Source organism: Aphelocoma coerulescens, chromosome 1, assembly GCF_041296385.1.
Source record: "Aphelocoma coerulescens isolate FSJ_1873_10779 chromosome 1, UR_Acoe_1.0, whole genome shotgun sequence".
Taxonomy (NCBI): Eukaryota; Metazoa; Chordata; class Aves; order Passeriformes; family Corvidae; genus Aphelocoma; species Aphelocoma coerulescens.
The window spans coordinates 113,148,575-113,170,310 of NC_091013.1; the positions used below are offsets into that span (position 1 = coordinate 113,148,575).

At 37.7% G+C, this 21,736-nt stretch overlaps 1 long non-coding RNA gene across 1 annotated transcript in view; it reads right to left on the reverse strand.

Moving 5' to 3' along the window:
• Positions 1-9,730: 9,730 nt before the first annotated feature.
• LOC138114888 (uncharacterized) overlaps positions 9,731-21,736 on the reverse strand; it is a 53,257-nt gene continuing 41,251 nt past the window's right edge. Inside the window, exon 3 of the long non-coding RNA XR_011152867.1 lies at positions 9,731-11,469. This is a non-coding gene — a long non-coding RNA (uncharacterized lncRNA). The remainder of the gene's footprint in view (positions 11,470-21,736) is intronic.

The window sequence follows — 21,736 nt, forward strand, 5'->3', positions numbered from 1 at the left end:
AGCTGGTACAAGTCAGGGGACCAAAAGTTAAAGTACATTATTAAGGGCATTATCCAAATCCTCTTAAACACTGACAGGGATGGGGCCACCATCTACCACCTCTCCAGGAAGCCTGTTCCAAAGTCTGACCACCCTCCTGATAAAGTGAAGTCTTGAAGTGTTTAAAAAAGATAGGGAATGCATTGTGCATAATAAAACACAATAACTAACAAGGAAACAAAAATGGCAAATAATTAAACCTTCTTGATGCCACAGTATAGACTTGTATCTTCATTTACCTTGTTCTGTTTTTTCCTGACCTATGTAAACATGGTCAAAAATGCCTGCAGATCTATTTGTAGATTGCTTTTCAATGAAAATTATTGAGCCTCTGTATCATAAGAAATAAGCTTTTTGGCATTTGCTGAGTTTTTAATTAAGTTTTACTTCTAGCTTCAGGAAGGAGCTGTCTTGCACAGTAACTCATAGATAGAGATGAAGATATTTAAACTCACTTCTCAAAAACATCAATATTTCACTCATGCTTACAAGACTCAAGGAATTCTGTGAACTAAAGCATTCTATTTGTTGTTTTAAAGACTGCTTTTAGCTGCTTCTAGTACAGCAATCCTTCCAAATTTTGTAGTTATGAGGTGTCACTAAGATGAAGTGTTATACCTATTCATGTCAATGTGCACATCATATTATCCTCTATCACCACTCCAAGGATTCATGTCAAGAACGACATATAAAAATATGTCTGCAACTACAAACACCCTGTTTTCCAATATACTGCTCAGAATGTGAGTACTAGGGAATTGCTTTATTATTATCATCATTATTTTTATTCTGGCAAATTCACAGTCCTTAACGATTTGCGCTTGCAGCACAAACTTGCCTCACGCATTTTGTATCCAGGAAGGGGAAAACTGGACAAAACTCACAGTATTCATTATTTACAATGTATTTTAAGGCAAGGATATTAGAATTTCACTGAGGGGTAAGAGGGTTTTTCCTACAAATGGGGTTGACTACAAAATTCAAGCTTTTTCCCACCTGGTGTTCTTCAATAGCTGTGTGCAAAGATGCATTTGAAATGATTTGTTACGTGGCTCAAGTTGCAGCTCACCTTCACAAGAGAGGCAAAATGGCACAAACCCAGGGGAGAGATAAGAGAAATTCCATGTGATTTAACTTCATAAGTATTTTCTGGATAAGAGTTATAAAACTAGAAGGGAACTAGAAAAATCATTTAGCCCCTTCCCCTATAATAAGGCAACTTCAGCTATCTTTGTCCTGACTGGTTTTATGTCAAAATAAAATATCTCATGTTGAAGACACTAATTTGCCAGGAAACCTGTGCAAATTAGAGTTCCAGTCTCCTTTCCATGACTTATTTCTTTTTCCCAGAGTATTCAAAGCTCAATCTTTATTGTCATTAAACCCAGACTTCTTGGGCCTCTTAACATGTACATAGAAAAAAAAAAAAATCCTTTTTACAGCAAGAGTTACGAAGTAATCTTGCTGCAGGTAATGACGCTGACAGAACATTCTGACCAGTTTTGGCTCTCAATGTGCAGTAAAAATCTTCACTAAGAATTACCAGAGATCCTGTCACACCTACATATGCTGCCACCTTGTTTCTCAAGCCAAGGCTGCAGCTGTTGGAAATTATACAATGTTTAAAGTTTTTTTATGCAACTTTAGTCAGTTTTGTTTGCCTTTGCCCCAGGGGAAGGGAATTGAACTTTCTTTTCAGGGGACTGTTCCACCAGGTGACCTCTGATGATCTCAACATCTCCACAGACTGTGAATAGCGCAGAAGATAGACAAAAGATAATGACCTTTAATGACCTTTAGTAAATGCCAACTCCAAACATCACCCCTGGCATGGTCAGAGACACCTGGTCAAGAAAAGACTGAGAAGAGAACCGAGGACTGAGGACCACATCAGCATCCAAGGGGAAGAAATCTGCAACCAATAGGAAACCAAATACTAAGAACTGTGTAACTTGGGACTGACGAATGTTGAACCAAAGAATTTCTATGGGTTTTGACTGTATAAAATGTGAAAAATGTGAGTAAAATATATGTGTGATAGAATGATTTTCACTGCACAACCTGGGAAATATGTGGATGAAATTATTTCTGTTGCACATCCTGGCCAGAATAAAGTAATGCCTTGATTCTCAAACACTAAAAATGTTGTTAGAGAGTTTTTATTTTCCCCACAGCTTCGCTGACACAGCCAGGATCTTTAATCCCTACTAGAATTAATGTCAGCAAATGGTCTCATAACAAAGATGCCACAATGAGTTGCTGTAACCTTCAACTTTTGCAGAACCACCAGTAAGTTTTCCCTCTTTAGAGTAGTGGACCACCACACAACTGAGGTTACACAAACAGGCACTAAGTTAAATATAATTACCAATCTCAAAATTTAGAAGGGGACTATCCCAGCAACTAACCAATTTACTGGCTTTTATGAGGAAATTACACTTTATTAAAAAAAAAATAAAAATAGCTTGATAAGCAGACAAATTTGGTGTGAAATTTAAAGGCAGTGTACAGAAAACTTGCTGCTTCTGGCTGATTCCAAGCTTTGCATAGCTGCTGGAGGTCTGGGTGCTCCATGAAAAGGAGCATTACGCAGCCAATCACCCTGACTGATCCCAGATCTAAAATGTTAGGGTTGCTGTTCCCCTTCTCACACAGACACCCATGAGAGTCCCATATACACCAGGGGCTAAGACTAAAATGAAATGCTGGTCTAGAGCTCCTTAAATTTAACTTTGAAGTTACAACGACGGGGTGAGTTTATGAACTCAGGGAGGATTTAGACCTCCCTAGGGCTTTAAATAGTAAAAATGATACCCTTAATTGCATCCTGGAGCATTTGTGTGTTGCAGAAAGATGACTGACATTTCAATTTTTAAAACATGGAAAAATACTTGGGAATTCTTGCCCTTTTTAAGCTGTTAGCTTCAGAGTTGTTAGCCATAAGGCACTCTGCATTCAAATCACAAGGACAACAAAAATCTTGATCTTAGGTAGAGAAAAGGAGGCTGTCTGCAACTTGACCTGCTCTTTTCCACTTAATCGTGGGCCAAGCCTGAAGTTGGCAGCCCATCAGATACTGACATTGGCTCAGTGTTTTTATTCAGCAAGAGGGAAATAAAAAGAACAACAAGTTTGGAGAGCTTATTCCTTGCACGCTAACAAGTGTTAGCATTTGCATAGGACAGGTTTTGCCCTTGCTGATCAGTCCTTGGAGCACAAGTGATCCTGCAGAAACAAGGAGGGCTGCTTGGGGAGCAAGGCTGTGCTTCCATGTCTCTTGTCGTTACAGATTATTTCACACTCCATGTCATACATGGGAGTCAGGAGCAAGCTTAATGAACACGGGGCCCAACAACCAGGATTAGCAGCAGGAAGTTATAGAACATTAGATTAATGAGCTAAATCTACCAGGCCCAGAACAGGAACAATTGGTAAGAATCCAAGATTCACAGCCAAGGACCAGAGTCCTACAAAACCAGTTGCCAGAAATAAATGCTTATTGTACCAACACAAAGGGAATAGAAAAGAAGTTCATTTTCAAAGCACATGACTGGAGAACTGGAAAAAAAAAAAAAAAAAAAAAAAAAAAAAAAAAAAATAAAAACCAAACCAAAAAAGAAAAAAGTAGGAATGACAACCTCCTGCTCAGAAGCAACAGTAAATAGGACACTAATGCACAAGCAAGAAGAATTTTACAGGAGCTTTTTTAAAAAGAGAAAATAGTGCAGATTCCAACTGAGGGAAACCCACAGAGCCAGAAAATAAAGTTGATAGAAGTTCCCAATATCTTTCTTTTATTCTGACAAAACCCTTTCTCCTGCTTAAAGCTGCTGATGTAAATGCCTTGTGAAAGTGACTCTCTGGCATTGCCTCAAACAGAGCCTGGGTAAGATCTGGATGCAGAGAAGTAAACAGCCATCTTAGTGCATTTGTTTCCTGTTGCTTGCACAAATCTAAACAGCCCTCTTGCCTGTTTCACTGTTAAATCCTAACTTTGATTCCAATAAGAGATTAGATCTGGGGGAGTGGAGAATAGATTTTTGCTTATTAGTTTGTTTTTGCAGGATAGTAGCTTTTAAAGAAAGGTATTTTGAAGGTAAAAAAAAAAAAAAATCAAACGAAAAATGAAAGATTTTCTGTGAACACGGATAATTTTGTTATCTGAGGTTTTTGGTATTAAAAGAGTAAAAATGTCTTGAACAAGGTAAAATCCACGCCAAGCCAGGGTGGATTTCCATTTCTTCTCAATTCACCAAAAAAAATATAAAAAACTCCAAAGCAACAGCACCAAACATACCCAGAAAAATGTAGTTTCAACATTCCAGCGTGGATACAAACAATACCAACATAAGCAAGAAATGGCAGCTGGATTATCATTCTCTGCAAAGAGCTCTCAGATTTCTCGATCCATTTCAATTTATCCTTTATGCATGACTTTTTGGGTTTTTTTACCCAAACCTATGAAGCAATGAGCATTCTTGTTTATTTATAGTAAATCCTTCTGCATTATTATATGTGCAACTGTAAGAGATGACCAGAGCACAAGACGTCTGTGTTTATATTTCTTTAACTGAAAATAAAACAGAAGAGCTAAGTTTGTTAAAACTGAGGCCCTAGAAGCCCAATTTATAAAGCTGATTCATGGTCTAATAATTATTGAGAAATACAAGGAAGTGCACACAAATGGACCTATCCTCTTCTGTAGAACCTAATATAACCTAAATATAAATATAACAGCATTCCTTCAAGGAGTCTACTTATAGATTAAGATGTGAAAGACAGGGGCATCTCACTGTGCTGTCCCCATCACAGGTACTCTGATTAGTCTCCTTTTTCTGTGGGATACTGGAGGGAACACTCTGTTTCTCAGTGTATTACAGGTGCATAACTCCTGCCATGCGCACAGGTCACTAGAAAGGAAAGAGAAGCAAGATTAAAAAGAAAAAGGAGGAAATAATTACTTTGCTGTGCAGCAGATTCTCTTTAAAATGGCTCGCCTTCCAGATGCTCCCCAACTGAAGCAATTGGCAGATGGTAACGACTGCAGATGGATGGGCACAGCTGAGACACAGATACAGCTGCGAGTAGCTGGCGCGGCAGTGTTTGCTTTTCCTTCTGCCAGCCACAGTCACAGCACTTCTAGGGAGTGGGTGGCAAAATAGGGAGAGGATTTCCCAAATTCATGGCAGAGGAAAGAGCCTTCTGTTAACATCACTGTCTTCCTTATTATCCTGAGTGCATGATATTATAAGGCATTTTTCTTACTCGTCAGCAAGAACAGATATACTTTGCCATCTATTAATTAATGCATATGATTAATTTAGAGAAGATTTAGTAGATGAAAGTCTGGTGTAAATTTCCCTCTTTCTTACAGCTTGCCATTCAGTTCTTATGAGGCCTCAAAACCTTATACATTTTATCCTAGGTCTGCACTAAAAACTCCTTCATTAAGAGCAAATAGTAGGCTGTCAAACAAAGCACACTGAAGTCAACTTTACCTTCAAGTTACACCATGGAAAACAGTAACAAAGAGACCAGAACTGCAAACCATATCAATGATTGTGCAAATCTCTTTGCCCATGCCATAAAACATTGTGCAGAATTATTTTTATCCTTCTGATTTCTAATTTCTTGTTGCTCTTGTGCCAATTTTAGCTTTATAATAAATTTTACTGAATTCTATGCATCATCAAGATATTTTTATCTAGGGAAGGCCTCAGCCTGGTAGGCTAGTAATTCTCAGTAACAGAGATGTTAATAACCATTTCTACCTGGAGTACTAATGCACTGAATATCATTTAACAGGCAAACAATAATTAAGACCTATGCATTTCAATAGCAAAAGAAAACAGCCCAGCACATTATCTCATGTTTTGAAAGAGCACTTTGGGTAATGACCATAGGAGAGCACACTTAGAGACTGATAATTTGAGAGCAAGAATTCCTATTTGCACGCTTAGTTTACACAGACAAACTTCAAGCCTTAAGTGTAAGTATGTGCTGATAGACATGAGCCCTCTTCTCCACCTGCCTTCCTAATTATGGTGACTACAAACATGGGTAAATAAGAATGTTAATGTGCATTCATTCTGTTACAATGCCTACAGCCACCTATCCTACAAAAAAGTGCAGCTGACAGAGCCTGTCAATGTCCAGACTACTTCTGGAGCTCAGTTTTCCTCATCTTTTTCCTCCCCCCTGCAGGAACGTCCAAACTGCTGGAGTCTCAGTGTTTCATAACTGAGAGCACTTTTCCCTGCCTCTTGGTTAATTCTATCTTATTTAGATTGAAACGTTCTGCTGGTGGACATGACTACTAATGCCACATTTAGAAAGGCTGGGTACCTTCTTTCAGAAAAGGGATGGCAAGGTTTTTTTGTGCCAGCCTAAGTGCAGAGAGGCAATTTTCTTTAAATTGTGCTGATTTATTAAGATAGGAAAAGGTTACATGATAGAGAGGACCACACGTTTCCATCTGCAAATGGCAATACCAACCTGTTTGTTCTGTACATCAGAAGGCATAGAGAGCAATTTCAGAGGAAGAATGAAACAACAATAATTTAACCTTTAAAGAATAAGCTCTTCTTGCTTGCAAATAAAGGCATGTTCTAAGACTGTCATAATCCCTGAGATGTTCTTTAAGAATCATATCCAAAACAAAATGCTCAGGGAAGATGTTATAGCACACAGTTTTCAGCATACTACATGAAGCGTGAGGGAATGGGAGGAGTGGAGACTGATTATATTCGTAGTTATAATTTGGTGGCACACATGTATAGTTAATGGTGTTTTAAACATACACAGAATTTTTCTAACAAGTTAGAATGAACAAGTCTATAAACTGTTAAATTGGTTTGGTTAATAAATCAAATTACTAAACAAGCTTGCCAGACAGATTTGTCAGTGATTTATGCACCTCTGAGAGATTTGTCTCTGGGGATGTTCTTATATAAAAGGCTTTTATTGGTATCCTGCAAATCTGTCCATGGTGCTATTTTCACCCCTTTGACTGTGGAGTCAGATTTGTGACAAGATTTTGTTCAGACAGTTCACAGGAGATTCTATTGATGTTCAGTTTTTGATTGCTTACTTGCATATTTTTATATAAGAGGCAAAAATTAGTCAGAACTTAATTACCTCTAGATTTTTAAACTGATAACTAAATCAATTCAAATACAGATAAACCACTTCCATTAAGTCAATGTATGCACTATCCTTGAATCATACATGGCCTTATCAAGTCAAATGAAATAATCCTGTGCTTTTACTGAGGGTGTATTTCATAAAACTGGCTAAAGACATATTTCAGGACCTACATCAATATGTTTAGTGAGTCAAAAGTCATGCATAAACAAGAACTGTAATCCTGCACAATAAAACACTTAAAAATTCCTCAGTATGAATCTATGACTTCCCCTCCCTTCAGTGGGCTTCTTCATTCCTTCTCTCCTTTTCAAGATAGTCCTTTAAAAACCAACACTATTTTTATGACACTTTTAATGCCCCCACAAAACTCCCAAGTCAGAATGAATTGTAAATTAGTGTTTACAATTTACACACAGTTCATTAATTGTTTGTAAATTTAAATTTTAACTAATTTAAATTAGTTTAAATTAATTAGTTTAAATTTAAACTAATTTAAAAACAATTAGTTTTTATAAACAGGATATTTCCTGTTCATGGTGACTCTGTTAAGCCACATAATTAGATAGGGACAAATTTAAGCCAACCCGTGGGCCAAATTCAGACTGTGAGAAGTAAGATCATTTCTCTCTGTTGGAAACATATATTTTGATATTGTCCTTTACAGAGAGGCAATCAGCATACAACTGCCAGCCTCATCTTCAGGCTGTTTTCTTTTCCTTTAACAAGTTCCAGTGACTCAAAGCAGAAGAGGAATCCACTTTTGCAAGGGAACACTTACCTTTTTCTTTTTAACCTTTTGTCCTAGGACACAGCTTAACAAATTTGTCTTTACGTGCAACATTTCACGAATACCCAGGATTTTTATGTACAGAACAGACAAACTACTGGGCAAATATACACTTAGGAAATAACTTAGCATTTAAGAAAGGGTTCTCACCTCATGCAAGTCACAGATCTATGTAGATTAGGAAAGATCTCTAAGATCATCATCTTTGATTGATCACCACCTTGTCAATTAGACAGTGGCACTAAATGCCACTTCCACTGTGTTTCTTGAACACCTCCAGGGAGGTGTGCCTCTCTGGGCCACCCATTCCAACATTTAACAACCCCTTTCATGGAGACATTTGTTCTGAAGTCCAACCTAAACCTCCCCAGGCAAAGCTTGAGGCCATTTCCTCCCATCCTGTCCCTGGCTGCATTGGAGAAGAGGCTGACAACCACCCAGCTACAACCTCCTTTCAGGTAATTGTAGAGAGCAATAAGGTGTCCACTGAGCCTCCTTTTCTCTAGTCTCCACATGCCCAGCTCCCTCACATGCTCCTCTCTGGACTTGTGCTCCCAACCCTTCCCCCACCTCTCTTGTCCACTCCTGGTCACCCATGTTTTTTAAAAATATGGAAGTTATTTTATGCCAATATGATGACCAAGCACAAGAGAATTTAAAAAACCCAACCAAACAAACAAGAAACCCCCCCAACAAACCCACTCTATAGTAATTTCTTTCAAGCAAGTAAAATATTTTTTAAATGTATGTATTTGGTACTCATGCTTCTGTCCAAAACTCAAGTCTGTATTAAAGCAGAGGTGAGCAGTTGGAATTATACAGGTTGCAGCTCCTGTTTCCATACTTCTCTTTTCTTTTCAAACTAAACAACCACACTATCCTGGACTTCAATATAATCTCTTCATATTCTTGAACTTTTGTGCAAACAATGGTCATATGTTCCTACAACTCAATTCTGCAGTGCTTTTTCAGGCAAGAAACTCAGCTCATTGGAGAAATATTTGTGATTCCCTGAGCTCCTGTGCACACAGACAGACTGTGTGGATGTTTACAAAGAGTCAGGTTTCCAAACAAATGCATTCATTTTTTTCCTTCAAAAATGAGTTTCTTCACCTTTTTATATTTACGTTCCCAGCACACGTTTACCCCAAAAAGCTTAAGACACAAACTCTCAAACTTCAGTGCCAAATATGTTGATGCCACTCTGGGGACAGTCCTTAGAGTTTTCCGTGGGTAAGGAATGCCTAATTTACATCTCTATTCAGAATCTGTTAAGGACGTGTAGCATAATCTCTAGTGAAATTATGAAGACTGTACTTTTCATAAGTTTCATATGATCCTGGGTACTAAAGTGACTACATTGATCCTTTTCACCAAGAGAAAAGCTAAGGGATATTCCATACCATATGATGGCAGCTCAGGCATAACAACAAGGAGAAGACAGAGGAAGGGAGGACATTTCTTATGTAAAATAATTCCCTTCTGCAGCCCCACTTCCCAGGAAATGCTTGCACATTGCTTGCTGATGGGAAGTGGAGAAAAAAAATCTTCCTTTTCTCTTTGCTGGTGCATGAGTAAACTTAGCTTTTGTTTCAGGAAATTGCCTTGTCTCTGCCTGTAGTTGTTTACCAGATTATCTTCTCCCCCTGACCAGCTGGCATCAGGGAGGGACAGCATGGCTTGGAAGCCTGGAGCTGAACCTGATTCCACTTGACCTGACCCAGACACAGGGAGAGACTTAGACCTGGACTCAACAGGAACAGAGCTGCACCTGACAGACCTGAACATGGACCTGCCTTACCTGTACACAGGGGCAGATCTAGACCTGTACCTGACATACCTGGACTTAACTGGACATGGACCAGACTTGACTGATATGGACTTTTACTTCATTTGAGTTCTGGGAGGAAAAAAACACAAACAAACCAAAAGCCCACCAGACCAAGGCAGAGCTGACATTTATCAGGAATTACACTTCCCCACAGCAAGTTCCATGGATAGTCTGTACCAGAGCCAACAGACAGACACTGAGTACTGTTAAAATGCTCAAGCAGAATTTGGTTCTCGCAGACCATGGTTATATTGTTCCTCTTCTCTCCTGTTGTGTTCACAGAACTTGAATTCTTCAGTCATTTCTGTAGCACAGTCCTTTTGGTTTACTTTTTTTTTTTTGTTTTCCTTACAAAAACCCTCTACTTTGCCAAGAGACCTGAATTCACTCAACAAATGACTCAAAAAAAGCATTCCAGGTACAGAAATCCTCCAGCCCTCCCACAATTTGTAAGAAAAAAATGATAACAAATTAGACTTTATTGAATAAGGAACATAAACCCATTGAAATCACTTTTATCTTCCATTTAATGACACAGTCATGCATTATGTTCTTCACTAACTGTGAAAAGGGTGGAGCAGATGGTGAAGGCCACGTTTAAAATAAAGCACCCATTACAATCACATACACTGCCATGAGATTGTTCACAAGACAACAGGTTATTTTCACTTTTAAAGGAGTTTGGCTCTAGTGAAATACTCTGCTCTGCAAGATGGCTGGAGTTCAAAACCTGCTTGTTATACCATCACAACAATGAAATTTTGTTGTAATTGTAAAGATAATTTACCTATTTTGAGAGTGTGTGTGTTTGTATACACACACGCTTCTTAGGAAAGGTTTACGCTTGGAGATTTAGAGAGGTGAAGCTACAGTTAAAATTATATATGATGGCAAAAACTGCTCCTGCTCCTGGCTGCTTTATTTTGTGCACCTGCTGTAGGAAAATGCCTTTTTTCCCCCCTCTTCTTTCTTCAGCAATAAGATTATAGTACTAGCAGGCTTGCAGAAATACCTCTCCAAGCCTCTTCCCTTACTCTGCCTATTAACATCATCCCAGCCCCAAAACACATCCTCTCTTCCAGATCATGACAGAGAGTTATTAAAGCAAGGAAAGTGCTACAACATTATAAACTACAGAGGAGTCAGAAGATTTAAGCCAACAACTATTGAAGAGAGATTTTACTTTTCCACATCTGTTTTTGGCAGGATTGTTTTAAGTCTTGTAACAAAAAAATCGTGTGCTGCACGGCACCTGGGGTCCTAGTTCATGTCAGCAACTGGTTTATTTTCTAATTGTAAAATGTTTTACTCAGTTAGGAAGACATAATGACTCTTAGGGCCCCCTTAAATTTCTAAGCTCCTGAGCTGAAAGGACACTGATGGAGGAGTCAGGTATGCCAGGGTTAAGTACAAAGTGCAAGGCCTACTAAGTAGATGACAAACCTTTAGGGCAAAGCAGTTGCATCTGATCTTTGACAGCAATAGTACAGAAAAACTTTATAGCAGGAACAAAGGAGACGGCACCTAATGTTTTGCTTCAAGGTTGAAAGAAGTGGCTGCTTCAGTTTTGAGGCAGAAATACCCATTGCTTCCTTAGGCAAGAAAATATTCATCTGGAGCTCCTAAGAGAATTTTGCACTTCAGTTATATTTTCTATTACTTCAACCTAACAAAAAAACAAAAAAGGATTAAAAAATAGTCAGTACCTGGTAGTTCAACAAAAAGTAATTTCTAGAAAGTCATAATTTATATAAAAATGACTATATGTGTAAATAGTGATCTGAACCAACTTGTAATTTAACTGTTGATAGAAGCTATTGTTAGAAACTTATTTTTGAAGCCTTAGAGTGTTAATTAAGGATTTATTTATTATTTTTTTAATGCAGCCCTCTCGATGTAATTGAAAATTTGCTGAGATTGTAAGCACAAATCCAGGAGGATCAAATATGGCATATAAATACAGAACATGGACCTAAAATGCAAGCCTTGCCCAAATATTTTTTAAAAAGCAGAGAGAAAATGTACCTTTCCAAAAAGTATTTCTGGCTATACCACATTCACAGAAAGAAAGAAGATAATGTCAATCCTATTCTTGCCTTCTAACACAGTTTCAAATGTAAAACATGCCATGTTTGTGTAAATTAACAATCATAAATTTCAGAAGGAAATTCTGTATTTTAAAGATTAATACAATATGAAGTTCTCACAAAAGGCTGTTATGAGACCCTGGATGCTGTTAGAGAAGAATGTTTTTTCATAAGCATCTCATTAAAAAAACAAAACTTGAAATAATAGTATTTCATAAGCACACTGGCAATAACTTTGCAACCATCTTGTTAAAGATTAATCCTACCATCTACACATCTTTAAGAAAATAAGTAATCTCCATTGCTAAATGATTTCCAGAACAAGAAATTAAACTGATAAAACAGGTAGCTTACAGCAGGTCAAGTGATCCAGTTTTAATGTATCACTAGTGTATCTTTACACGTGAAAGCAAGAGGTTTTGTTATTAGTTGTAATATGTAAGTACATTTATTTCCATGGCCTTTTCTCCACTTTTCCACTTGAAGGTTTCAAACTGAGGTAATGTGTAGAAGCAGAGAACAATACACAACTGAAATTATCTGGGAGATGCCAGAAAAATTACTCATTTTGGTAAATGAAAAAATCTAACCAAAGTTGGTGCCAAATAGCACTTTGTCACCTTGGACTGGTGAGAAATAAATGATTTATCTCCATTTTTCAAATGAGGAAAAGTTAGTTGATGCAAGTGACAAACTAGACATATCTATAGCAGGAACAGAACCCAAAACACTTGGCTTCCACACTCGTACTCTCACCACTTGACCATGCCTCTATGGCTTTCCAAAAGATTATTGCCTCAGCAGCCATTGCCCAGCCAATTTTGTTTAAATCACTGCTGCCCTGTCGGTAGCTGATCAGGACAGCAGTCAGGCCGTGCTCTGCTCATGGCTCCCGCAGCGCTCCTCTCACCGGGAGCTGCAGCATAATGCACCTCTATAATGGATGGCTGAATCAAAACTAAAGGTAAGCTGTTTGTTTGAAATTCCCATCAATTTCATATACATAGACTTGCATAGGAGGCCTCTTAAGGGGTTGTTGGAGATGCAAGGCAGAGAGGTGTGCGATAGGCAAGGCCAACAAATACTCCTGCTGATTACCAGGAGCGTGGGCCTTCGCCTTTCCTTACGATGGGAAAGCCCGAAAGCAAAACGGAAAAGGTTCTGTTTTCCAAGACATGCTCGAAGTGAAACACCAATGCTTAACCCAGGATTTCTGATGATATAGAGAAAATAATTTGAGAGGAAAACAGTAAGAAAAAGCCATTCATTTTTAAGTGTCTTGAGTTCTAAATTCCTCCGATAGTTGTGCATCAAGTAACTAATTTTCAAGATACACACACAAAAATTAATATACAAAAACCAATGCCCACATAAAATGATTAAAAGCTACATCCTAAGAATTAGAGTTTTTCACAAAAGAACAAATGAAGATTTACATTGTGCCCATCTGTTGTGGCAATGGGGATGAGTCTAGCTGGCCTGCCTCAAAGGTCTCTTCTCAAAGACCATTTCTACTGACAGGTGCTCATACACATTTCCTTAAAAATTACAAGCCTTTTGACTGCAGCCAAAGCTTTGGTGAGCACAAGCACTGCAACAATAAACAGAAACTACCTAAAATACTGTACAACAAGCACAACATCCTCCAGTACACATGGAAACATGCATGTATGCACACAGAGCTGTCAAAAGATTTGTCCCCAGATGTTTGGGCAACTGCAGAGTTAATTGCATATCACAAAACGCTCATTACTTTGATTAGATACATGAAAAGGACTTTTAGCCATTGAGTAAATAACCTCACTAAAGATTCCTGGAGCTAAATACGGTCAATGTGGTGATTTCCTGCAAATCTATATGCCTTATGTCCACAATATAGCTTCACTGAGTTAGATCCCATAGATTATATCCACCAAGGTGTTTATTTTTTTTGACCTCTTGGGGACTACAGGGCAACCACCACTTATTTTCTGATGACTTCTCTCCTCTGGTGAATGATTTTAAAGGCTTGTGTGCCTGGGAAGGATATTGAAGGACAGTGTAGGATTTGAATTTACAGCATGGGACTAGGCAACAGAAAGCTACGGCCAGTCAAAATTATATTAAGTAACAAGAGCGTCCACATGGAAAATTAGCGTGAAATTAGCAGTGTGCTGTAAATTCACAGACATACGTATATGTACTGTGCACTAAGACCCTTTCCCCCTTATAAACAAACTTTTCACCCTTTCTTGGTGAGGACAGTCCTCACTGTCTAGGAAAAGGAACAAGTACACACAGAATAAAGAGGCTTTAGGAATGGAAGTCTGAGTAAAGTAGATGTATGAAATGGAAGGTTTTAAGCCAGCCTGTTCAGATTGATTGGAGTTGTTTCAGAATTCAGTGAGAGCTGCCATCTCTTTTTCATGGTTAATTCTACCAAAAGTAGAGAGATTTCCAATCCTTATCAAACACTGAATTTAAGTGTAATATTAAATCAATAGTCCCAGAAATAAAAATATGTTTTTGATCAATAAAGTGTTATTAACTTAATAAGGGAAAACATTTTATTTCAATTCATACTTTTATGTTATTTTAATACACGAGACCTTTGAAATTAAAGCCTGAAAGTTACTTTGATAATATAACAGTGTTGTTTGAAAAGGAAAAATACATATAATATTTCAGGTTTTTTTCCTCCAATCTTTTAATTTCAGTGAAAGCAATACCCATCAATACCCAACTTGAGACCTACAGTGCAGTGGACTAAAAGCCTGACAGACACCTGACAGACAAATTTGGCTGCATGAACATCATCACAAGAGAGTCGGCTGGATGGGCAGCATCGCATCGGCTTCTCATCCCCCACTGCACCAGCCCAGCAGCCATAAAGGAGAAAATAGATCGCTGGATCAAGAAGCTCAACATCAGAGCAATACATAAATGCATTTATCTGCATAAAGACAGGGCATGATGTCCCCTTCCCCACTTGCTCTTTCATAACTATAATCCTTTGACTCATGAGTGCGTCTGCAAATCGTGCGCTGCCCTGTCTGTACACACCCACCCTGGTGTACCTGCATGGAAATTCTGAACACCTTAAGCTTTCCCTAAAGTAAAACAGCAGCAGTAATAATAATATTAATTTCTGATTCACAAGTGGAAAGTGTGCAAAGTATTTCTGTAAGGAGAAGAGGCACGTAAAGTGGAAAAAGGGGCTTAATTTAGTTTTGTAAAAAATAAATAAAATAAAATGACAAAAAATGGAAAAAAATTCTATGAAATTTGGAAAAGGCAGCAGAGTTCTGGAAGAGGCTTGAGTCAGAGTTTTAGCTTTGAAAAAACTCATATTGCTAGCATTAACAACTGCAGGAGAGATATATTTGAAGTAATGATTTGTTCTTTCTGGGAAGAAAAAGAAAATCAGCAACTCAGTAGAAACATTGATGTTATGTTTTGAATTTGATGCTATATAGCAATTCTTTCTATGATTACTTAGACATTAACGAATTTATCTCATTTTATAGGCTATTTATAAATCATGCATTTAAGTATACAGCATGTCCAGGAGAAAATGAGACATTTTTACTCACACAGAGTGTCCTTCTGGGGAAATACATTTTAGTAACTCTCAGAATTTACTGTAAGCTATCAAGACAAAAAGGCATTCAAATCAGCGATAGCTTCAGTCTGTACACAGTAGACCTAAATCTAGGCTAGTGCCTTTAACAATTAAGGGTGACTGGCTTGAATAGAAAAAGACAAAAGATGAGATGGCATCTGCATTATTTTGTTTTGTAATAGGATAAATTACAATTCTAATTATTTAGAAAAAGATAGTTGCTGTAAATATATAGCTAGGAAAAAAATGTGCTTGTGCCAAATAAGATTTATAATAAAAAAAAAATTTGTACACCATCACACCTTATAAAAACATCATGCTTACTGAAAACAGCTCTACCTAAGCAAAGTGAAGAGCTCTTTCAGTGGCTTGTATGTGATGTGACAGTGCCAAAACAAACTGGAGGATCCTTGCCATTAAATCAGCTAAGTTCCTGAAGACTTTAGAAATCTCATGAACTAGTAAATTCAAATGTGCCATCTTGAGCCTAAGGCACATCAAACCCATGCAAGCAGATAGGACTAAACCAAAAATCTAATGTTCTAAATATACCAAGATTTACCTTTCTTAAGGAGGAAAAAAAAAAAAGTCATTTTCCAATCAGCTTCGTGCTTGTCTTGCTGCTATTACCAAACCCAGGCTCTTTCACATTCAGTCAGCTAGAGTTTTAATACCTAGCTAAATTTTACTGTGTGAACTATGATTAACTCATTTCTACATTAAGTGTTTTAGTTCCCTGATCATCACCACCTCAACTAAAATAAAATTCAGCTTCCAAATTATACAGGTTAAATTCTGGATGTTTTTTCCTAAGGTGCACACTATTATAATTAAGATATAATTTATCAACTAAAAATAGAGCTGCATTTTAGAGTTCTTTATGTCCCTTTTGTTTGGCTAAGAGGGGAAGTCATGTATACCTGCACATAATCAGAGTTACAAGGTTTCCAAGTCCTTTCAGGTGGGCAATTTAAATACCTCCAGCTGTGATGCACAGCTGATCAGAAATGCTCTGGGTCAGGGGAGGTAGGTGGAGGCTATGACATAGCTCATCCAGAAGGAGCAAACCATGTCTGTAATTAAGCAGAAATAAACCTGAAGAAACAAATCAGCAGCACCAGTCTTATGCTGAGAAGTGAGAAGCATCACATGTGATGTTCTGCTAGCAAGCACAAGTGAAAGACAGCTTTTCAACTCTGTAAGAGTGACAGAAATGCAATCCACATGAAAAAAAGACAAACATTAGAGGTGAAAGCTCCTGCTTCTGCATGTTGGAACCCTGAGTTCAGAGAATTCCAGCCTTTCAAGTGCTGACAGACAATGATCTTCAAAAGCACACTGCATTTGACCTGAAGCCTTGGGAAAGGCTTCCCAAATTGTGTGATAACACTGAGTTTGTTGCTGTGTAATTAAAGTTATGTCACTGGGTGGAATATGTAGAGATGTAGAAAACTAGGTTTATGGGATTTAGTAACAAGATGGGGGATTTTGTGTGTGGATTTGTTCTTCTTTTCATCTTCTTCACAAATCTGGGTGGTTTGCTATTGGCTCAAAAAACCCAGAGTGGGGAACATGAATGATTAGTTACTGGGTTATAAGTAAAAATAAATTAGTTGGCACTTCATGATTGGACAGTTTAGACTTTAAAAGACCTTGGAAATTAGAAGTCGGGGCCATTTTCACCTTGTTAACTCAGAGGCACATTCAGTGCAGCTATATTATAGATAAGAAACAATAAACATTTGAGTCTGAAGATAAACTCTGTGTCTACTGTGTTTCAATCTGAACGCTGAGTAAAAGAACTCACGAAGCAGAGGCAAAGAAGAAAAGAAACAAAACAGAGAAAAATTAATATCTGCCAGCACCAAGTGACATTTCCTCCATCTGAAGAGAGATGGCTGGAAAGACAAGAGAAACCATGCAGCAGTGAGCTCAGGAGAGTCTAGACCCACTGCCTCTCAGGGAGCTTTCCAGGCAGGCTGGGGCAGGCACACCACACTGCAGTGCCCCAACACACCTTCATCAGCCTCCAGGCAGGTTAGATGGGTAACTGCAAGCAGGTCTAAGTCGTCCTTGAAAGCATAATTGTAGTGCAATTATAACTTCATTATCTCTGAGAATTTAGAAGCCAGACTGGTCCATTCACAGTGGCAATGGAGCAGAGAAAGGGCAGCTCAAACATCCATTGGAATGTTGCCATTAGCAGTTGGGTGCAAAGTAAACACTGAAAAAGATGCACACGATGTGTTGTGAGAGAGGACATCCTCTAAAATTAGTTCCCTAACATGAAGTGCTTATCAGGAGTTGATTTCATAGCCTGGCTGGAATTGCTTGTAACAAATGTTATAACAGTGTTCTGAAATATTAAACATGTACTCACTTGAAGAACAAGATTATTCATGAACTTAAATGCTTGTTCCTACATTAACTTGAGCTACTCCATGGATAATTGACTGAAGTTATTTACAATAAAAATAACAGCCAAGGCTCTAAACTGTGTCCTGGAATGAGCATTTATGAAATGCAAACACCAGCCATATGAAAGACACAGGTTAGCATTTAAGTATCAGCTAGGTTAAGTAAAATTATTTTAGAAGTCCAAACACAGAATAAACAAGTGGAAGAAGGCTATACTAAAATAAAAGATGTCTCATTATTTTGTAGATTTTAGCTCCTATTAAAAATAATTCTATGTACAGAATTCTAACCCCTTCTCCCAGATTTTTTGTCTGAAAACTGCCCCCCTCCAAAACAGCATTGTGATGGGCATAGAATCTATCTTTGAAGAATTTGCAAATATTAAATTTAAATAAAATTTTCTGCATCTACATTTTTTCCCTTTAAAATAAAATTTATTTTATAAAAAATAATCAAAAAAGTATTTAAAAAAAGGGGTTTCATTTTGTCTCTGTCAAGGTAAAATATTGATAACAAACATTAGTGGTCAAAATTTCCATTATTTCTTTCAGATAATTCAGAACTACTTTTTGTTCCGGTATTAAAAAAAACAAACAAACATGTACTAAAAATGCAATTTCCACCTAATCTATGTCTGATTTACTAAAACTGATGCCAAAAAAAAAAAAAAAAAATTATTCAAAATAAATAACCTCTTTTGTAACTTTCTTAAATCACAGATCTAACTTTAATAACGATTTGGGGAAAAAAAGAAAACAATCACTTAAAATACACAGCAGTGGTATCTCTGAAGCAGTACACTAAAGTTTAAGACTGTTCTTCTTTAAGAAAAAAGACAACAAAACCATGCACACACGGTGTTATTTTCCCTCCTGAGTCTCATTTTGCTGAATATCTCCACCCATTGGCTTTGTCTGCCTCAACCTCACCTTCCCGACTTTTGAACAGAACTGCTTTGTTGGAGGTCGTTCACATTGGAACCATTTCATGTTGCCTTAAGTGATGAGAAGAAGCAATTGTGCCATGATTTCATTGAGCAGGATGAAGTCTTGGAATGTGATAGTTTGTTCATTGTGGTTTATAATCATGCCTAATATAATTACATCACTTTTTAATAATGCAATACTGCAAAAAACACAGAACAAGTAAATCTGTACCTACTTAAGAGAGAACTGAAAAAATTCTCTTCATAACTACATGGTGCAAAGATGTGACAAATAGAGGACTAAGTCACTTTTTAAGATGTCACACAAAAGCTTAGAACTAAATTCTTAGTAAAATGTCTGCCTAACACTTAGAATATGCAAATGAACTAGACATATGAGTCATCACAGCAGCTCGTGTGACATGTTTTGGTCTTATGATGTAATTATTTTATGCTGATTTAATTGTTGTCCTTAGTAAATCTAAAAAAAAAGACATTGCTTAAGGTCCTTTTTTTCTTTGGTCTTTTGCAGGCAGCATTTCAGTTTAATCTTGCTAAATATGCTTGCAAAATATGAATTTTCTCTGAGTGAAGATAATATATAAATGTAATGGAAATACATGGAAAACACATTATGAAAATATCAATGAAAAGCATTTAGTTAAAAATAATTTATTAGCTAAATAGCTCTGAAGTGTTAGTCTGGAAACTAACATGATACTCAAATCAAGTTTGCACTTAATTTCAGTATCTATGTCCTGGCATATTGATTTCAGTTCCAACAGATAGCAAAAGGCTCTAAAATTGTTTAAGTAATGATTTTCTGCTAAAAGCTTATTCTCATTAAAGGACTTCTTCTGAGATAAAAATACATCACTATCCAATATTCCAAGGACAAATCCTTCCCTAAGTATCAAATAAATATAATAAGGGAGAGAGAGGTGAATGAAATATCTGCCACTGCTGTTATAGAAAATCACAAGTTCTAACTGGTCAAAGCAACACCTGTCTAGTTCAATCTATTACATGAATGTCCTTGCAAAAGTCTGCAAAGAGCTGCAGTACAATGACTAAACCACTACCTATATTAATGTGTTCCACTCCTGGACAGCATTGCAAGCTACTCAGAAAACAAGTATTGGAATAGAAATCAATAGATCAGCTCTGGTGTGTTAGGAATTAGGTTTGATCAGTTAACCAAATAATCTGAGAGCACAGTATCCAACACAGGTTCAAATACCCTTCTTTGGAAATGGGTTAGTTATTGAATACATCTGGAAAACCTAAGTAAGTACTTCAATATCTAGTGACAGATACCCAGGTGTTTAACTGCTAAATTCTCCTCTTAATGGTTCTATTCCTCAGGACTAATACATTAAGAAGACAAAGCTCACTGCCCTTGTTTCCTATACACCTCTTAGAGAACATTCTTAGCTCAGCATCTTTGTTATCCCTGTCTGAATTGAGCTATTTGATAGGTTGAAGCTAGAAAGAATTATTTCTTTGTAAAGATCCTGCTTTCAAAAGGACGAAGAAAAAAATTGCAATCCCCTGTGTCATCTATTTATTTTGTTCTTTTCAGAAGAATTTTGTTTTTCAATAGAGGTGTCCTGGTCATGATTATACACAGAAGGGCAGCCAGGCCAAGAAACCTCATGGTGACTCTTAGGAGAGAGGTCACATACTTACATTGCCAGGTAGCAGCACAAATTGAGTCCCCCCAGCCAAGTTGATATATTCTGTCTAAATAAATAGCCTCTCTATATTGAACTTTGCAATGCTTAATTAAAGGAATATCTCATTGGGTGACCAGAATGCTGCCTTCCTCCACCACAGCATCCTGCAGAACTGTCACTGTACAGAATCAGATGACAAACCAGGTGTTTACAGTCACTTCCAAGCTAGCAAAAACCTCTCTCCATAACTCTGAGAAGTTGCTGAGGCACTCCATAAACACTCAGCATAAGAAGCAATCAGCTGATAATCCCTCTGTTATTTCAAGGATCTGGTCTACTGAAACACTTCAGTCTCCAACAATTACCTACCTTTAGTACTGCCAGAGGCCAATAAACCCTCATCGGCTTCTTTCAGATATTCCATGTGTGAAAGGTGTAACCTTTACTATCCCCAGTCTCCAAGAAGGGATATGTGGGTGAAACCAGCTCAAACCTGCTGCTCTATTCCAAACTACTTTAATAGTTACCCAGTTTTCACACTCCGTGCTGAGAAAAGTACCTACAACCCCGCTGCTGGTCTGGCTGACTCAGTGAGACATTTGCATCACTAGGTGATCCATTCAGCTGTTGATAGCTGTTTATACAAAACAAAGACCACCCTCTGGTCTCCTTGCTATTGGGATACTCATCTTCTTTACCTTATTCCCCCCCAGCTTCGTGGGCACATCACCCTGTCCTTCTCCCGTGGTAGGGGTTTACTTAGTGAGTCACAATCCACACCTAGGGATTTAGGCAGCCACAAGCACAAGGCAGGTCTTAAAATATCAGTGATCATGACACCATTTGTGTCTTCTTTTTCTTTTCCAAGAGAAGGCAGGAGACTTTCAACAAAAAAATTCAGGGGAAAAATCCATGGGGTTTCCATGGGTGGCAGCAGCTGTTCCAGTGCAGAAAATCATTAATATAAGGACTTTATTGAATCTCACTACTAATCCATGACTCTGAGGACAGTGTATGCAAGTCCTTAGCAGCGTTACTGAGGGAACTGAGAGATATGCGCTGCTACCAGATGGGCTTAGAAAAAAAAAAAGGGGGAAAAAAACTGCCTGTTAGTCAATATTGCCACAAAGTTATTCTTAACTGAAGAAAGCCCAACAAAACACCCCTCCCTAAGACCCTGGTTCAAGCTGTACAAGTCATCCTCTGATGTCTAGCTTTTCAGGATT